The following is a 15,271-nucleotide window of genomic DNA, read 5'->3' on the forward strand; positions in this document are numbered from 1 at the left end:
TAGGATGAAATTTATATGACAAAAACAAGTCACATTTTCTTATCTGACTGTGTTTTAGAAAATCAAAATCTTAAAATAAAGTATATTTTACAATTTTGGAATTGAAAACACTTAGACACCATTTAGGCCAATCTATTTGTTTTTGTTTTTGCGTTACAGATTAAAAAATAAACCTTGGCTCTTTTCATAATAAAGATGTCACCTTTCCCATACTGTGAACTAAAAGCATCTCCTCCATTAAATTTATTTGCAGACTAGAAATAATTCAGGTATTTTGACAGTCTGTGTACCTCTCTAAAGGGAACAAACAATTATTGACGTGAAACAGAGCTTATCAACTTCTCTTTTGTAGTCAAGACCCACCATACAGAGGATGTGTCAGGAAATATTTAGATGATAGAATTTTGTATTTGTCTTCTGGATACTTGGCACCATGTAGACCCAAGGGAAAAACCATATTAGTAAAGATTATTTTAAAATAGAAACATACTGAGAGAATCATGTCATATTTTGAAACAAAATGCCAAAGAAATAAACTAATAAATTGTGGAATGATTGATTCAGAAATAATTTTCTATATATATCTTGTATACTTTAAAATTGTGTTGATCTAATTAATATAGATTTATGGTGTGTTAATTTCAAGGAACATGGCTTTATAGATGTTACACAAATGCTCAGGGGCTCTGTTAAGGACTGAATTTGTCTCCCCAAAATTCCTATGTTGAAGCCCTAACCCCTGAAGTGACCATATTTGGTGATAGGGTCTGTGAGGAGGTGACAAAGATTAAATGAGGTGACCTAATCCAATAAGGCTGGTGTCCTTATGAGAAAAAGAACAGACACCAGAGCTTGCTCTCTCTACCATATGAGGGCACAGCAAGTAGTCTGTACCTCCCACTTTCCCATACCTACATGGCCTCTCCCTCCCACCCCACTGGAAACCACTAGTTTTTTCTTGCTATAGCCATTTTTTAACCATGAGGGGAGCTAACCAGCATGCTCAGGACGGATAAGCAGATGAAAGAACTTGCTCTAATGAGACACAAGAGATGACAAAAGCCAACCCAACACTTACTTGAAAGGATAAGTAAGCAGCAAGAAGGCAGCATGATGTACCCAGGGGAAATCTGACCCGTCAGAGTTGGGAAAGCGACCAAATATTCACACCTTTATAATCTGCATAGAACTGCTCTAGCTGGAGGGCTCGGAGGCAGCAGCCTTAAGCCTGTTGAGATAGGACATTTGCTTTTTCTTGAGAAGGTGCTACAGGTCAAGTGACAGCAGGAGGAGCAGGGAGGCAGCCTCTGCTAACCCAGGACAATGCAATTCTGCGCTAGAATTGAGGTGGGTGCACGTGTCCTGTGAGCCCGACACAGATCTGTTCCCAGGGGTAACGTTCTTGTCTCTTACCCAGTGTGTTAAGACGACAAACCAGAATCTGGAGGGAGCTACATTTCCAGCTTTGATGGGCCAGACTGTAATTAGTTGAAAAGCCTCTGCCTAGATCTCAAATAGGTCTGCTTCTAAGTCAGAAGCTGCACCTGGAGGCACAGGGCCTGAGTCTGAATCTAAGTTCTACCGTTTACTATCTATCCAGTTCCGTCATGTGTCAACTGGGGGAGATGAGCACCCAACTCGAGGTTTGCTATGAAGATAAAATGGTAGAAGACAAGCCTGGAATGTAGTGGTATGTGGCGGGCACTCAGGAAGGTGTCCTGAACCTGGAGTTTGACAGCTGCTCTCTCTACGGCACTGCCCCTCTGATTACTGTGGCTTTGTGTCTTTTCCTGCCCCCGGCAAATCTTCAGTAAATCACCAAAGTCCCAAACTTAGGTTTTTTTCTCTTGTAATTGGAATCACAGGAGGAAGAGAGAATTATGCAGACATACAAAGGACTCTACCATTGTGTTTCTCTCAATAAAATATAGGACTCTCAAAACCACATTCTTAAAAAAAAAAATCCATTTAGAGCTATCCTTTGAGCACGTGTATTTCTCTGCATACATGTCCCACAAATTTCTGATGCCAAACAGAAGGCGGTCCCAATCTGGTAAAAGCTGACTGAAGCCTTCTAGTCTTCCTCCTTCTTTTTTTTGGGGGGGGGGGGTGATCCAGGTCAAGACAGAACATGAAGCAGGAAGTGTAATCAGCAGGGGATAGTGCAGTAAAAGGGATAAAAGCTGAGCCAACAATCATACCTGGACAAGTCTGGATGCCCTCATTTATAAACTGGGGTTAAAATGCCTAATCATATGAGGGTTGTGCAGATAGAACTAGATAATTTATGGAAGCTGCCTAACATGGTGCCTGGTATGGAGTATGTGTCCGAGTTGGTTACTTTCACTCCTCATCCTGTGACTCCTAAATTCAGAGATCTGCCCGTCGCCTGCATTCCCACAGCCTTTGCTTACACCACACGTCATGTCCTGACTTGCATTATACTAACGGAGGAGACATCCTGTCCCTACTCCTTCAGCACAAGGACTCTGTCTGATTCATCTCAGGCCATTCCAGAGACCTCACTGGTCCCCAGCGTTCATTTATGGAATGAATAAGACATCCCATGTAACTGGGAGCGAACTGTGTGTGACGTCAAAGAAAGCTAGTTCTATTTGACAGTTTCTGGTAATAGACTGTAAAGACAAACATACCAAGAGTTGGGGAATATTAGTTAAGAGAAAGGGAAAGGAGTTTCCACTTGACTTTGCACCCAGCAGGGCAGGATATGCTGGGGGAGATCGACGACTATCTTTTGCCCAAGATGCTCTCTGAAGATGGAGGCTTTTTCTAGAGAAATGAAACTTAAGTCTCCCAGTTGAAGGGAGGAGGCACTTGACTATCCTAATACTGCCTGGAGCCCAGGGGAGAATGAGGAGTCTCTTAAAGGGCACAAGAGAAAGGCAAGTGTGACGCCTGCTGTGAAAATTTGCAAGTAATGGGACTTTACAAAGTTTTTGTTAAACGATCACAACCTTGGAAGGTATGGTCGTAGTGTAATGTAACTTGGAAGTGGACTTCCTTTAGAGAAAATACAAATTTCTATTTGCTACAGTCTAACACATAGATTGTGATTAAAATCACAAATAAGCCTTCAGCCAAAATTACTGTTTTGGGGGGAGGATATAGCTCAAGTGGCAGAGCACATGCTTAGTATGCACAAGGTCCTGGCTTTGATCCCCAGCACCTCCATTAAAAAAAAATTCAATAAATCAACCTAGGTTCCGATCCCCTGAAAATAAAAATAGCAACAACAACAAAAATTCATTCCAAAATTACTGCTTTGTTAACTAGAAACTGGAAAGGATGTAGCGAGTAGAAATGGGTGCTTCTGAATTAACACCATAAAATATGGAGGAATATATTTTCCTCCAAGACACAAAACCTAATGAAATATAGTGAAATTTGCCTTGAGACTCTTACTGAAATGGCACTTACTTAAAAAAAAATTCTATAGCCTAGCTTTTAGAATTTAAACAATCAAGACTGTATTTGAGAGGCACTAGGAGATGAGGCTCCTGTTCAATGGCTTGGAGGAATCGGTCCCTGGAGCAAGTTTGGCAGAAGTGTCCCTTGTTGTACAAACAAACAGGGACTCTATCAAGTAGTTCCAGGTTTATGCTGTGCTTGGTGCGCGTTGGCCACATAGCTAGTGTTAAATAAAATAATAGCGACGTGTGGCATGGGAGCCTGATTCTCTCATTCTTCCTGCTAAACCCACATACCAGATGGTTACACACACCCGTAATCAAGTGCAGAGCCGTGTGGGCTGGGGGCTGGCGTGGCAGCTCTGAGTCAGGCCGGCTGCCTTCTCTCTCCCTCTCGTGGAAGAGCTTCATGAGCTCCACAAACAGTTATTAGGGGCGGTGCTGGGGCTTTTGGGAGCTCACAGAGCCTTGAGTGGGTACAAACAATCCATGAGCGATGCCAGTTTCCCTCAGCTATGCACAGAATGACTTTTTTTTTTTAATTGAAGTATAGTCAGTTTACAATGTGTCAATTTCCGGTGTACAGCGCAATGCTTTAGTCATACATATACATACATATATCTGTTTTCAGATTCTTTTCCTAATAAGTTACTACAAGACACTGAATATAGTTCCCTGTGCTATACAGTAGAAACTTATTGTTTACCTATTTTACAGCGAGTAGTTAGTATCTGCAAATCTTGAACTCCCAATCGATCCCTTTCCACTCCCTTCCCCCCAGGTAACTGTAAGTTTGTTTTCTATGTCTGTGAGTCTGTTTCTGTTTTGTAAATAAGTTCATTTGTATCTTTTTTTTTTTAGCAGAATGACATCTTATCAGCTTCTTAGCACTGAGAGAAGCAGCTTTCTAATAAGATCTGTAAATAAACTGAAACACCTCAGCTAGAACAAGATTGTTTATGAAGCACTTGAATTTATTAGCTCTTTTTAAGAAAAACTCTACCTTGAAGACATTATGTTGAGTGAAACAAGTCAGCCATGAAAAGAAAAATACTGGATGATGCTGTTAATATGAGGTCCTCAGCGGAGTCAAATTCATAGAGACAGGAAGTAGGATGGTGGTTGCCAGGAGCTGAGGAAGGGAGAATGGGAGTTATTGTACAAACTGAAATGGGTACAGCGTTTCAGTTTGGCAAGATAAAAAGGGTTTGTGGATGGATGGTGGTGATGGTTGCACAGCAGTGTGAATGTCCTTAATGCTACTAAATTGTACACTTAAAACTGATTGGGATGATAAATCTTATGCTATGAGTATTTTGCCACAATTTAAAACAATTTAAATAGACAAATGGGGGGAGGGCATAGCTCAGTGGTAGAGCACATGCTTAGCATGCACAAGGTCCTGGGTTCAATCCTCAGTACCTCCAATTAAATAAATAAATAAACAAACCTAAATTACCTCCCCCAACTATATAAATAGACATATAAATAAAAATCAAATGAGCACTTATTTCTTCCGAGGGTCAGTGGAAACGATGGAGGTGTCCCTCCTATTATAAAATGAGAGCAGATGCATTTTGCAGCATTTAAGAGGCAGTTCTCCACAACTCTCTTCACATGGGAGCTGATCCTTCCTAAAGCATGAGCCCCTCCAGGGCAGCATGATGCCATCTTCATCCCTGTGTCCTTGTGGCTCACAATATGAGGATCGCAGTGTCCTCAGGCTTATATTACTAAGATAACCCAAATGTTAAATGGACTCTTCAGTTCTACCAAAAATTAATTTAAAAAAAATCAGACTGCTTCTAAAGCAACTTGATTCAGCAGGAAGAAAAATGCATTTCCCTCTGCAATTTGAAGTTATTTAAGTCAAACTTCAAAGAACACCAGCACACTCTTTCATGCTGCTTATGTGTTTTGAGCAGAAGAGCTCAAATCTTTGGTGCTCTGACCTCATGTTTGCCTGCATCAGTAGCCTGGGAAATCAAACTTCATGTTGCTCCAACCTCTGCCATGTGGTGATTCCGGCTCAGCAAAGAAAAACCTGATCAATATTTACCTGATCTAAAAACGAAGCTTGTATTTTCATGATCAAAGCAGCTTCTCAGGGAGACTCCTACCCTTGCATTGATTATGTTCCCAAGTGATGACACAGAGGGTTCTCGAAACATTTCTGACTTGACGTTCAACGTGAGGCTGCTTCTCTTGCACTTAGGGTCTCTACCAGGCAATGAAGAAGAGTGTTATGGAGTATTTTTGTGTCTTAAGGCTCTTGTCTCCCCAGGAACAATCTAAGTTCCTTGTGCTGCAGAGATACCATATTTTGTTAGTCAAGTTGGGTCAGCTCTTATGCTGGACACATTGTCCTTGTCAAACTGTTACCCAATACTTCCTGGGTGAAATGTGCTTGCAACTCATAATTAATTGATTGGTTGAATGTCTACAGATTGAGTAAAAAGTTGTTTATTCTGGTGGATCTTAATGCAACCACTGGACTTTTCCTCTTCATTGACAACCATACCTGCAAAACTCACTTTACACACTCTAAATTCAGTCTTTTTGTTTTTAATCCCAAGGTGAGGTCAGAAGAAGTGATTGTTGGCTGTCCTCTGAATTAGTGATTTACATGACAGATCATTCATTTATCTCTCTTTGTGTATCTACTTTAGAAACTTTTTGTTGTAAAATACACATATACAAAAAATTTACCATCTTAACCATTTTTAAGTGTACGGTTGAGAGGCATTAAATACATCCATAATGTTGTGCGACCACCGCCACCACGCACCTACAGAACTCTTTTCATCTTGCAAGCCTGAAACTCTGTACCCAGTAAACAATAACTCTTCTCACCCCCAACACCCCAGCCCCTGGCAACTACAATTCTACTTTCTGTCCCTATAATTTTAACTATTCTAAGTACTTCATAAAAGTGGAACCATATGGTATTTTTCTTCTTGTGACTGACATTTTACATTCTGTATGTCCTCAAGGTTCATCCACATTGTGACAAATGTCAGAATTTCCTTCCTTTTTAAGGGTGAATAATATTCCATTGTGTGTATCTACTATGTTTTGCTTATCCATTCATCTGTTGATGGACGCTTGGGTTGCTTCCATGTTTCAGCGATTGTGAATAACACTGTTATGAACATAAATCTACTTTTTAGATCAACAAAATTCCATAGTATATATTTCATTTGGAGACACGAACACCATGAGAGGACTAGGAAAAGCAAGAGGATTCACGAGTAATTTCAGCTACGAGCAAATATCCTTCAAGCCATCTATTTAAGCCAGTTCTAAACTCCACTGCATTATGTGGAAAAATAATATAGAATCTCCATTTTACTAGGTTAAAAGTTATTGAGAGGTTCGATTCACTGCCCAAATCTCAATCTGTTTTGGGACCATAGAGCTGTTGGCTAGAAGGGATATGTGAGATCACTGAATTTAGTGATTCTCATGCTTGGTTGTGCATCAAAATCACTGGAAGCTCTTAATAAAAATACTAATGCAGAGATCCCACTCCGAGAGATTCCAATGTAACTGGCCTAAGGGTGGGCATCAGTATTTTTCAAAGTTTTTCAGGTAATTCTAAGATGTAGCCAGAGTTGAGAATCACTGATATAGCTTAACCGTTCTCTTCATTCCCACTTAGAAAGAGAAAGAAACATGATTTGCTGAAAGTAACACAGAAAATGGGAGAAGGATGAAAACAGGGATTTTCAAATTCCAAATCTAGTACTCTAAACTTCTTGAAACTTCTTTTTATAATGCTCTGCCTCCAATTTTGTTCTTGAAAAAGTGCAAAGACATAAAGTACTATCAAGTAGGTAACTTTTATTCAAACTAGAATGATTTAAATTGAGATTAAAGGCAAACCGAAAGTTCATTTAAGTTTTCATTTCAATATCTAAATAATGATGAATCCAAAAGATGAAAGAATTCTACCTATTATCAGAAAACTGCCAAAGGAAGACAAAGCCCGTGGGTGCCTTGAAACACTATATGTTCCTAAAATTAAGTACGTTAATCAGAGGCACAAAGTTGAAAGAAGAGAAGAAACAGGAATGAAATACCAGGACTGATTCTGAAGATGATTCCTTTCTGTGGTAAAAGTCAAGCAATGGACACCTAAGAGGAAGTACAAATGCCCAACAAACATGTGAAAAGAACCTCAGTCTCACCAGGGGTCAGGAAAATGGAAATTAAACTACAGCTTGATTCAGCAGATGAAGAAAAAGTAAAAAATTGATAAACCCAGGCCTGGCAAAGATGTGGGGAAAAGGGTAATCCAAGGCACATTTGAAATTTGTGTTGCTTCCGAACAGTCTCTGAACAACAGGAATGTGCAGAGTAGAAAGGATCCTGGGAGCACCTGCTGCATCGCACAGGGAACTATATTCAATTTCCTGAAATAAGCTATAATGGAAAAGGACCTGGAAAAAATGTGTATGTGCATGTGTAACTGAATCGCTTTGCTGTACACCTGAAACTAACATTGCAAATCAACAATATGTCAATAAAAAACAAAATAAAAAAAAGGAATCTACCATAAAAGTACTAGAACAGATTTAAAAAAAAAATGAGGAAATTGAGAAAAAAAAAAAAGGATCCTGGGAAAGGCAGTCATTGGGAAAGATCTGTTGTTCATTATCAACACCATTGTTCGGCTTCCACTCTGACTGTTAACCCGCATCCTCAGGTCCTGGTTTAGTGGATGCAAATCAGCTCCTGAGAAGCTCAGCAGTGTTTGGGCTACTCTTTCCCCTACTGGCTCTTGCTCCCATCCAGAGCCCACACCAGCAGTGGCTCTGGATGTTCTCGACTGGAGAAAGCAACGCTCACCCACCCTTCCACCTTGAATTCCTCCTCGCCGCGCAAGCCCACCAGTCCCAGGCTCCTGGAGGGTAACCTTCTCACCAGCTCAGATGCTGGTGTGTATCTCCCGCCATTTCTTGAGGGCCTTCTGGTATCAGGATAGCACTTCATTCTGCCCCAGTCTCATTTTGCCCTCTGGTAGTCCGATAAGGTAATTATCATTTACATATGTAAATGTAAAACTGAGGTGTAGAATTTAAATCTCTCTCAACAGGACACCTAGCTTGGCAGGAAAGGCCCTGTTTTTCTGGTTCGGGAGTGTCACTTGCATGTAGAAGAGTTTTAAGGAGGGAAAACATAGTTTTCCACCCATTTCCTTTTTCAGGGGACACTGTATCTGAACCAGTCCCTGGAGGACCAGCTCACACGTGGGATGCTGAGCCCAGGCTGGTGACTCCAGGGCCTAAGCCTGAATCCCTGAGCCCCGTCCACTGGAGGAAGAGGCCTCTGCTGCTGTGGCTGCCACCTGCTGGAACCTGGTCTCTCAGCCCGAGCTGATGTCGGGGCCCAGCTACGACCCTCTCTGGTGCTCTAGCTTAGATCCACTGCACCCTCTGCTTCTCCTGGGAAAATGGTCAAAACCTCAACAAGTTTGCCCCAATATATCTTCTTAAATTGGGGCCCTGAGGGCTGTCCCCTGTGTCCCATAGGGCAGAAGAGAGAACAGCCTCCTTCCTTCTAGAGCAGAGTCTATGCTGTCCTGTTGCACAGACCTGCCCCAGAAAAGCAAGACAACATTCCGTGGAGATGGGCGAGACTCTGATCACGCCAAGATCCCCAGCCTCTTCATACGATGCAGTATGGTAACCCCTTTGACTTATGACAGCCGGCGCAGACACTCACCAGGCCAAACTTTAGGAATCTCTTATGAAGATGAATCAACAATGAAGACTTGATTATCAAGATCAATGTCACCCCCTCCTCCCCTGACTTTGAACAAGGAATTAGGGGATTTTGTGTACAGAAAATTTGCTTCAAAGAGATTAAGGAAGAAAATGAGCACTTCAGTGGATTCATTTGAAGATATGCCCAGGCAGCCCAGCCACCTGAAGAAAATTTTACAACATTAAGAGCTTGCTTTATATATTAATGCGGACACAACATTAGCAAGTGGCAGAAATGGACTCAAACTCACTTAAGCTGGAAATAGGAGTTTAAAATCTCCTGTGTCTGAACCACAGGAAAAGCCACAGAAGACTGGACTAAAGCCAGGAACTCCCACTTTGGGATTCTCTTTGCCTCTGATCTCTGCCTCTCTCTGCAGGCTGACTTCACTCTGTCTGAGTTCAAAGGTACTAGCGGAGAGTTTGAGGGTAGAGGAGGATGGGCGCGGACAACTGCAGCCCAGGCTCACACCCCTTCCCTCCACGACCAGCACGGGGAAAACCTCCCCAGCGTTTCCACTTAGAAAAATCCTGGAGATGGATTCAAATCGTCCTCTTGTTGATCATGTGACCATCTTTGATAACTGGGATGGGCTTTGATACCAAAACAAAGAGGAAGGAGTGCTGGACAGAAAATGAAAAGTGACCAATACAGTTCCACATAATGAATAAGTGTTTGTAAACTTTACATTTATTTTAATTTCCACCATCAAAATTTTTAAATTGTATGAATAGAATTCCACAGAGAGGATCCCAAATGATAAAACTGCAACCGTTGGAAATTAGGTCTTAACTTATTCATAGTTTTCCCTTTATCCCATTTAAAACTATTTTAATTATATGCTATGGTATGATCATTTGATTATTGCTTGGCTGCTCAACTGGAATGTAAACTCCATGGGACCACAAGTATTTTTACTCATCACAATTTCTTCAGCACTGAGCATTCCTGGTATTACAGTTGGCATCCTACGCATGCTGTGAATGACTGAGTGAAGAATCAACTCAGTCTTTGCTGGATTCAATGTAAGGCTGTGCCGGATGATTCCAAAGTTAATTAAAGAATCGTAAGTTAAAAAGCATCATTGGGGGTGGAGTGGGTGGCTATAGCTCAGTGGTAGAGTGTGTGCTTAGCATGCACGAGGTCCTGGGTTCAATCCCCAAAACCACCATTAAAATATATAAATATAGAAATTTAATTACCCCCCAAATTTTTTTAAATAAATAAAGACAAAGCTAAATATCTTTAATTTAAAAAAACTGTCAGAAAGAAAGCAGAAATGAGATGAATGCTAGGAATTAGAAGATCCAGCTAGCCTCATCATCCGTGGCCCGACAGGAAATCCGTGGACCAGAGACACGGTAGTAACAAAGACTAAGGGTCTGATGAGCCAAATGTCAAAACTTTAAGATGGTCATAAAATGAAAAGGTTCAAAGTTTTAGCTAATTCTGAAAATTTAACAGTTTACAGAAAAAGTTGACATTTCCATTATATGAAGAAGAGAATTGAGCTTAAGAAACCTACCACCTATCTTTATATTTCTATTTGACCCAATTTTCAGATGGAAATATCATCAAGCCAGACATCCAGACAGATCGCCTCATCGGCCTGTGTTTAATAGAACAACACGCTCATGGAAACACGCGCCTTGGGTACTTCCCTGGGTTGTGCTAAAAAATTACGGCCTTACAAAGAATCTCGATTGCACAGTTGCCCTATGCACACTTTAATATTAAACAACTGTTTGAGTTTCTGTTAATTAAGCTCACAGCTTCCCATGACCAGGACTTCCTGTGCCGGAGCCTGGTCCAGGGCACTGACTCCCCAGCACGGGTTCTTAATATACAGAGAGAAACTGGTCTGGGGAGAAGGCGTCCTGCAGGGGGCGCTGTGGGCACTGAAGTGTGTACACCACGGTGGAGAAATGCCATTTCCCTTTTCATGAGAGGCAGGGCCTGAGATGCAAAAAAAAAAAGTTTGGAGGAAAAAGAAAAGAAGCATGCTCTGACAGGAGGAATTTTGTTTTTTCTTTAAGCTTCTTCTAGAAAAGGTGGAGAATAAGGTATTGAGGCTGACAGGTGCCCTGTACAAAACCAGGGGGAGGGGCCCTGTGATATTGTGATTTATAATAAGAAATACATATCACAGGGCTCCTAAAACCCTTGAAAATTTTTGACTGACAAGAGCACTAGGAGCATCTTTATTTCTAATGAGGCGACTCTGGGTGGGCGGGGCTCTTGGATGGGGGCTCTTCACTGGAAAGACCGAGCCATGATCAGCAGCTTGGAATCTTTAGCCCCGCCCTCCACGTCTCTGGAGAGGGCAGAGGGGCCGGAAGTGGAGCTAATAATTGATCATGCTACATGAGGAAGACTCCAGAATATAAAAGCCTGCTCATGTGAAAACAGTAGGCAGTCTGAGAGGCCAGGTGGGTGAACATGCGGGTATCAGGGGAGAGTGGTGGCCTCAGAGATGGCATGGAGGCTCTGCAGTCTTTCCCCACACCTTGTCCTAAGCATCTCTGCCATCTGGCTGTTCCTAAGTTATATCCTTTTATAATAAACAGGTGATTTAATAAGAAAATGTTTCCTTGAGTTCTGTGGGCCGTTCTAGCAAATTAATAGAATCCAAAGAGGGGGTAGTGGGAATCCCCAATCTGCAGCGGTGTGTCAGAGCCCTGGTGGCAACCTGGACCTGTGACTGGCATCTGGCATGGAGGAGGGGAGGCCGTCTTGTAGGACTGAGCCCTTAACCTGCAGGATCTGATGCTATATCTCCAGGTAGGTAATGTCAGAATTGAGTTGAAGTGTAGGACCCCCAGATAGTGGCTGAGAACTGCGTGGTGGTTTGGGAAACCCTGTCCCATGTAGGATCTGGTACTAGAATCCTATTAGGCCCCCCTCAGAGACCTTACACAGAGGGGAGGGGGCAGGATTGACCTCTGTGACTCCCTGGCGGAAGGCTCCAGGCCTCGCCTCAGGGGCCTCGGGTGACAGTCAGCGTGGGCACGGGTCAGTTCAGAGCTGGCGGTTTGCTGATGCTCTGTGAATCTGCCTTACCTCAACGCCAGGTGAGCAGGCTGGCCAGAGCAGTTTCCCATATGAACCCACTTTCCTTCCCACTATGGAACTCGCCCCCTGGGTTACGGTGTCTTCAACACAAGACTTGCCTGGCAGTTAAAGATTTCATTCCATGAACAGGAAAAAATTATGCAGAAAGGAGAAATACAAGGAATTTATCTGAGACAACAGTTCTTGACTTTAGAAAGAAAAAATGGAAAACACCAACTCTTCTATGTCAGCAATAGGATGGTCTTTGGGGATTTTTGCGGCAAAGCAGAAAGCGCTCAGACCAGGCGGTCCAAGCACTTACCTTGAGCAATGGGTCTGACACACACAGCTGGGTGGCCTTCCTTGGTGGCGTACCCTCTGGTCCTGTCTCCCCTTCTGCAAAAGGATGAAAGGATATCATGTTCTCTTCCAGACTGAATTTTCTAAGTTTCTAAGTTTTTCAATTAAAAATGATAAAACCTGCTAACTGCATCATTGTTAGGATATTTTTCTACCCTTTACGGGAAGATACAAGGAGTATTTTCCAACACTGACAGGAGTCAAAGTACAAAGTTAACAGACCAGGACCGGGGGGGGGGGGAATCCAGGGTGAGCCAGCTCTAGAGAGATGGAGATGGAGGGAAGAGCCAGAGGCACCTTCCCTCCCCAGGGATGGCCTTCTGGGTCCCATCTATCCTGTCCTACTTTCCACCACCTTCTGCCTCCAAAACATCTTTTTAGAGTAATTAGAAGAGGATGGGGTAAAAGTTGAATTCCCTAAGACCTGGGTTTTTTCTCCAGGACTTAACACAATTTTTTAATTTTCTTTTTTTTTTAAATTGAAGTATAGTCAGTTTTCAATGTTGTGTCAGTTTCTGGTGTATAGCATAATAGTTCAGTCATACATATACATACATATATTTGTTTTCATATTCTTTTTCATTATAGGTTACTACAAGACACTGAATATAGTTCCCTGTGCTATATGGTATAAACTTGTTTATTTTATATACAGTAGTTAGTATCTGCAAATCTTGAACTCCCAATTTATCCCTTCCCACTCCCTCTCCCCCTGGTAACCATAAGTTTGTTTTCTATGTCTGTGAATCTGCTTCTGTTTTGTAAACAAGTTCATTTGTGTCTTTTTTTTTAGATTCCACATATAAGTGATATCATATGGTATTTTTCTTTCTCTTTCTGTCTTCACTTAGAATGACGATCTCCAGATCCATCCATGTTGCAGCAAATGGCATTATTTTATTTTTTATGGCTGAGTAGTATTCCATTGTATAAATATGTCACAACTTCTTTATCCAGTCATCTGTCAATGGACATTTAGGTTGTTTCCGTGTCTTGGCTATTGTATATAGTGCTGCTATGAACACTGGGGTGCATGTATCTTTTTGAATTAGAGTTTTCTCTGGATATATGCCCAGGAGTGGGATTGCTGGATCATATGGTAAGTCTACTTTTAGTTTTTCTGAAGAATCTCCATACTGTTTTCCATAATGGCTGCACCAAACTACATTCCCACCAACAGTGTAGGAGGGTTCCCTTTTCTCCACACACTTTCCAGTATTTATCATTTGTGGACTTTTTAATGATGGCTCTTCTGACTGGTGTGAGGTGATCTTTGCCCCAGTGGGTTAAAGTGAACTTTTGACCCAGGTGTGAGGCAGGTCTTTGGCTGAGGACTAATAACCACAACATTTGGACGATGACTGGTCCAGGGTGATAATGAAAGTGACAATATAATTCATCCATATTCATTGAGCTCTTACTATATGGCATGCAGTCTTATAAGTACCATTTATTCAAGCATTTAATGCTCACAACAGTTCTCTAAATTGGATTTTATTCTCTCCATTTTGCAATTGAGAAAACCTTTAATGTCAGAGAGTGAGCTGCCTTTCCCCGAGTCACACAGCCAGTGAGTGGCAAAGCTGAGCCCAGTATCTGTCTTCACTTTGTTTTGTTTTCCTTTAGGGGAAGAACCTTAGCTGAACCTACTTTATCATAAGACCAGAGGAGAGAAACTCACGTGTCTGCAGGAAGTAAGAGTCTTCAGCACTGTCCAGAATTCTCATATGGTCCCTCTGGGATCTCAGGGCCTCTCATTACCTGAAATGTGAAAATGGCAGAAGTTTAATTATTCATTTTCCATCACCCTTAATGAGGGGATTAACTGCCATGTGAAACGAAAGGAAATAGTCTGACCTTCAGGCTGCCAGGAAGTGATAATTAACTAACGCCTCCAGTCAGTGCAAAGGGACAAATGAAAGTGTTTTACTGATCTTGATGCAAATGAGCTGTCAGGGTCATTAACTGAAGTCACACAATGGTGCAATGACAATGAGAAAATAAACATATGCTAAGCATAGACATGTTTTCTAAATTACGTTTGTTTACAGGTGTTCTTCAGGAGTTTCCAAACTCCTCTGACTCCCTTGATATCTTAGGGTTTTGAGTGTGGTTGTTGGGGGGGTGGGTTGGGGGGGTGGCGGCAAGACCCTGGCTTGCCAGGAGGACAGGGAGGGGCGGCTGTGTCCTTGTGGGTGGGAGTCCATCCAGTCTCAGATTCAAGGAGCAGCAGGCAAGTGGAGGCTAACTTGGAGACCTGTTCATCTCAGCTTCAGGACCAACTGGTTGGTTTTTCATGACTTGGTTGATTGGTTGGACCAAAAGTTACTGTGGGAATGATTCATGGAACCATTCTGCCGCACGGCATGTAAACACAGCCTTCTAATCTAGACCTTCGCTATTAAAATGGTCATAAATAGCTGCGAATTACTACTGTTGTGCAACTCATGACTTCACCATGGCTTCTGGCAGAGCAGATGGGAGCCGCGTTCCAGGCAGTGCTGCTGCGGGTCCCACCTCGTCCTGAGCATCTGTCTAATGAGTGCAGCGTGGCAGGTGCCACACAGACGACAAAGCGCCATCCTCCTGGCCCCGCTCTGTTCCAGAATAACACATTTTTCAAAAGGCCATCGAGCCTTGAAAGCCTCACGCACGCTGCATGA

At 42.3% G+C, this 15,271-nt stretch overlaps 1 protein-coding gene across 2 annotated transcripts in view; it reads right to left on the reverse strand.

Annotated features, from left to right (window-relative positions):
* The window catches only part of PCED1B (PC-esterase domain containing 1B), a 111,446-nt gene that overhangs the window by 76,860 nt on the left and 19,315 nt on the right, over window positions 1-15,271 (reverse strand). For both annotated transcript variants that reach the window (XM_015238051.3, XM_072972935.1), the window contains exons 2-3: window positions 14,290-14,369; window positions 12,571-12,644 (exon numbers count right to left, since the gene is read on the reverse strand). The gene's annotated coding sequence lies outside the window, so the exon portion shown is untranslated. The remainder of the gene's footprint in view (window positions 1-12,570; window positions 12,645-14,289; window positions 14,370-15,271) is intronic.

The sequence above is a fragment of the Vicugna pacos genome, chromosome 12, assembly GCF_048564905.1.
Source record: "Vicugna pacos chromosome 12, VicPac4, whole genome shotgun sequence".
NCBI lineage: Eukaryota > Metazoa > Chordata > Mammalia > Artiodactyla > Camelidae > Vicugna > Vicugna pacos.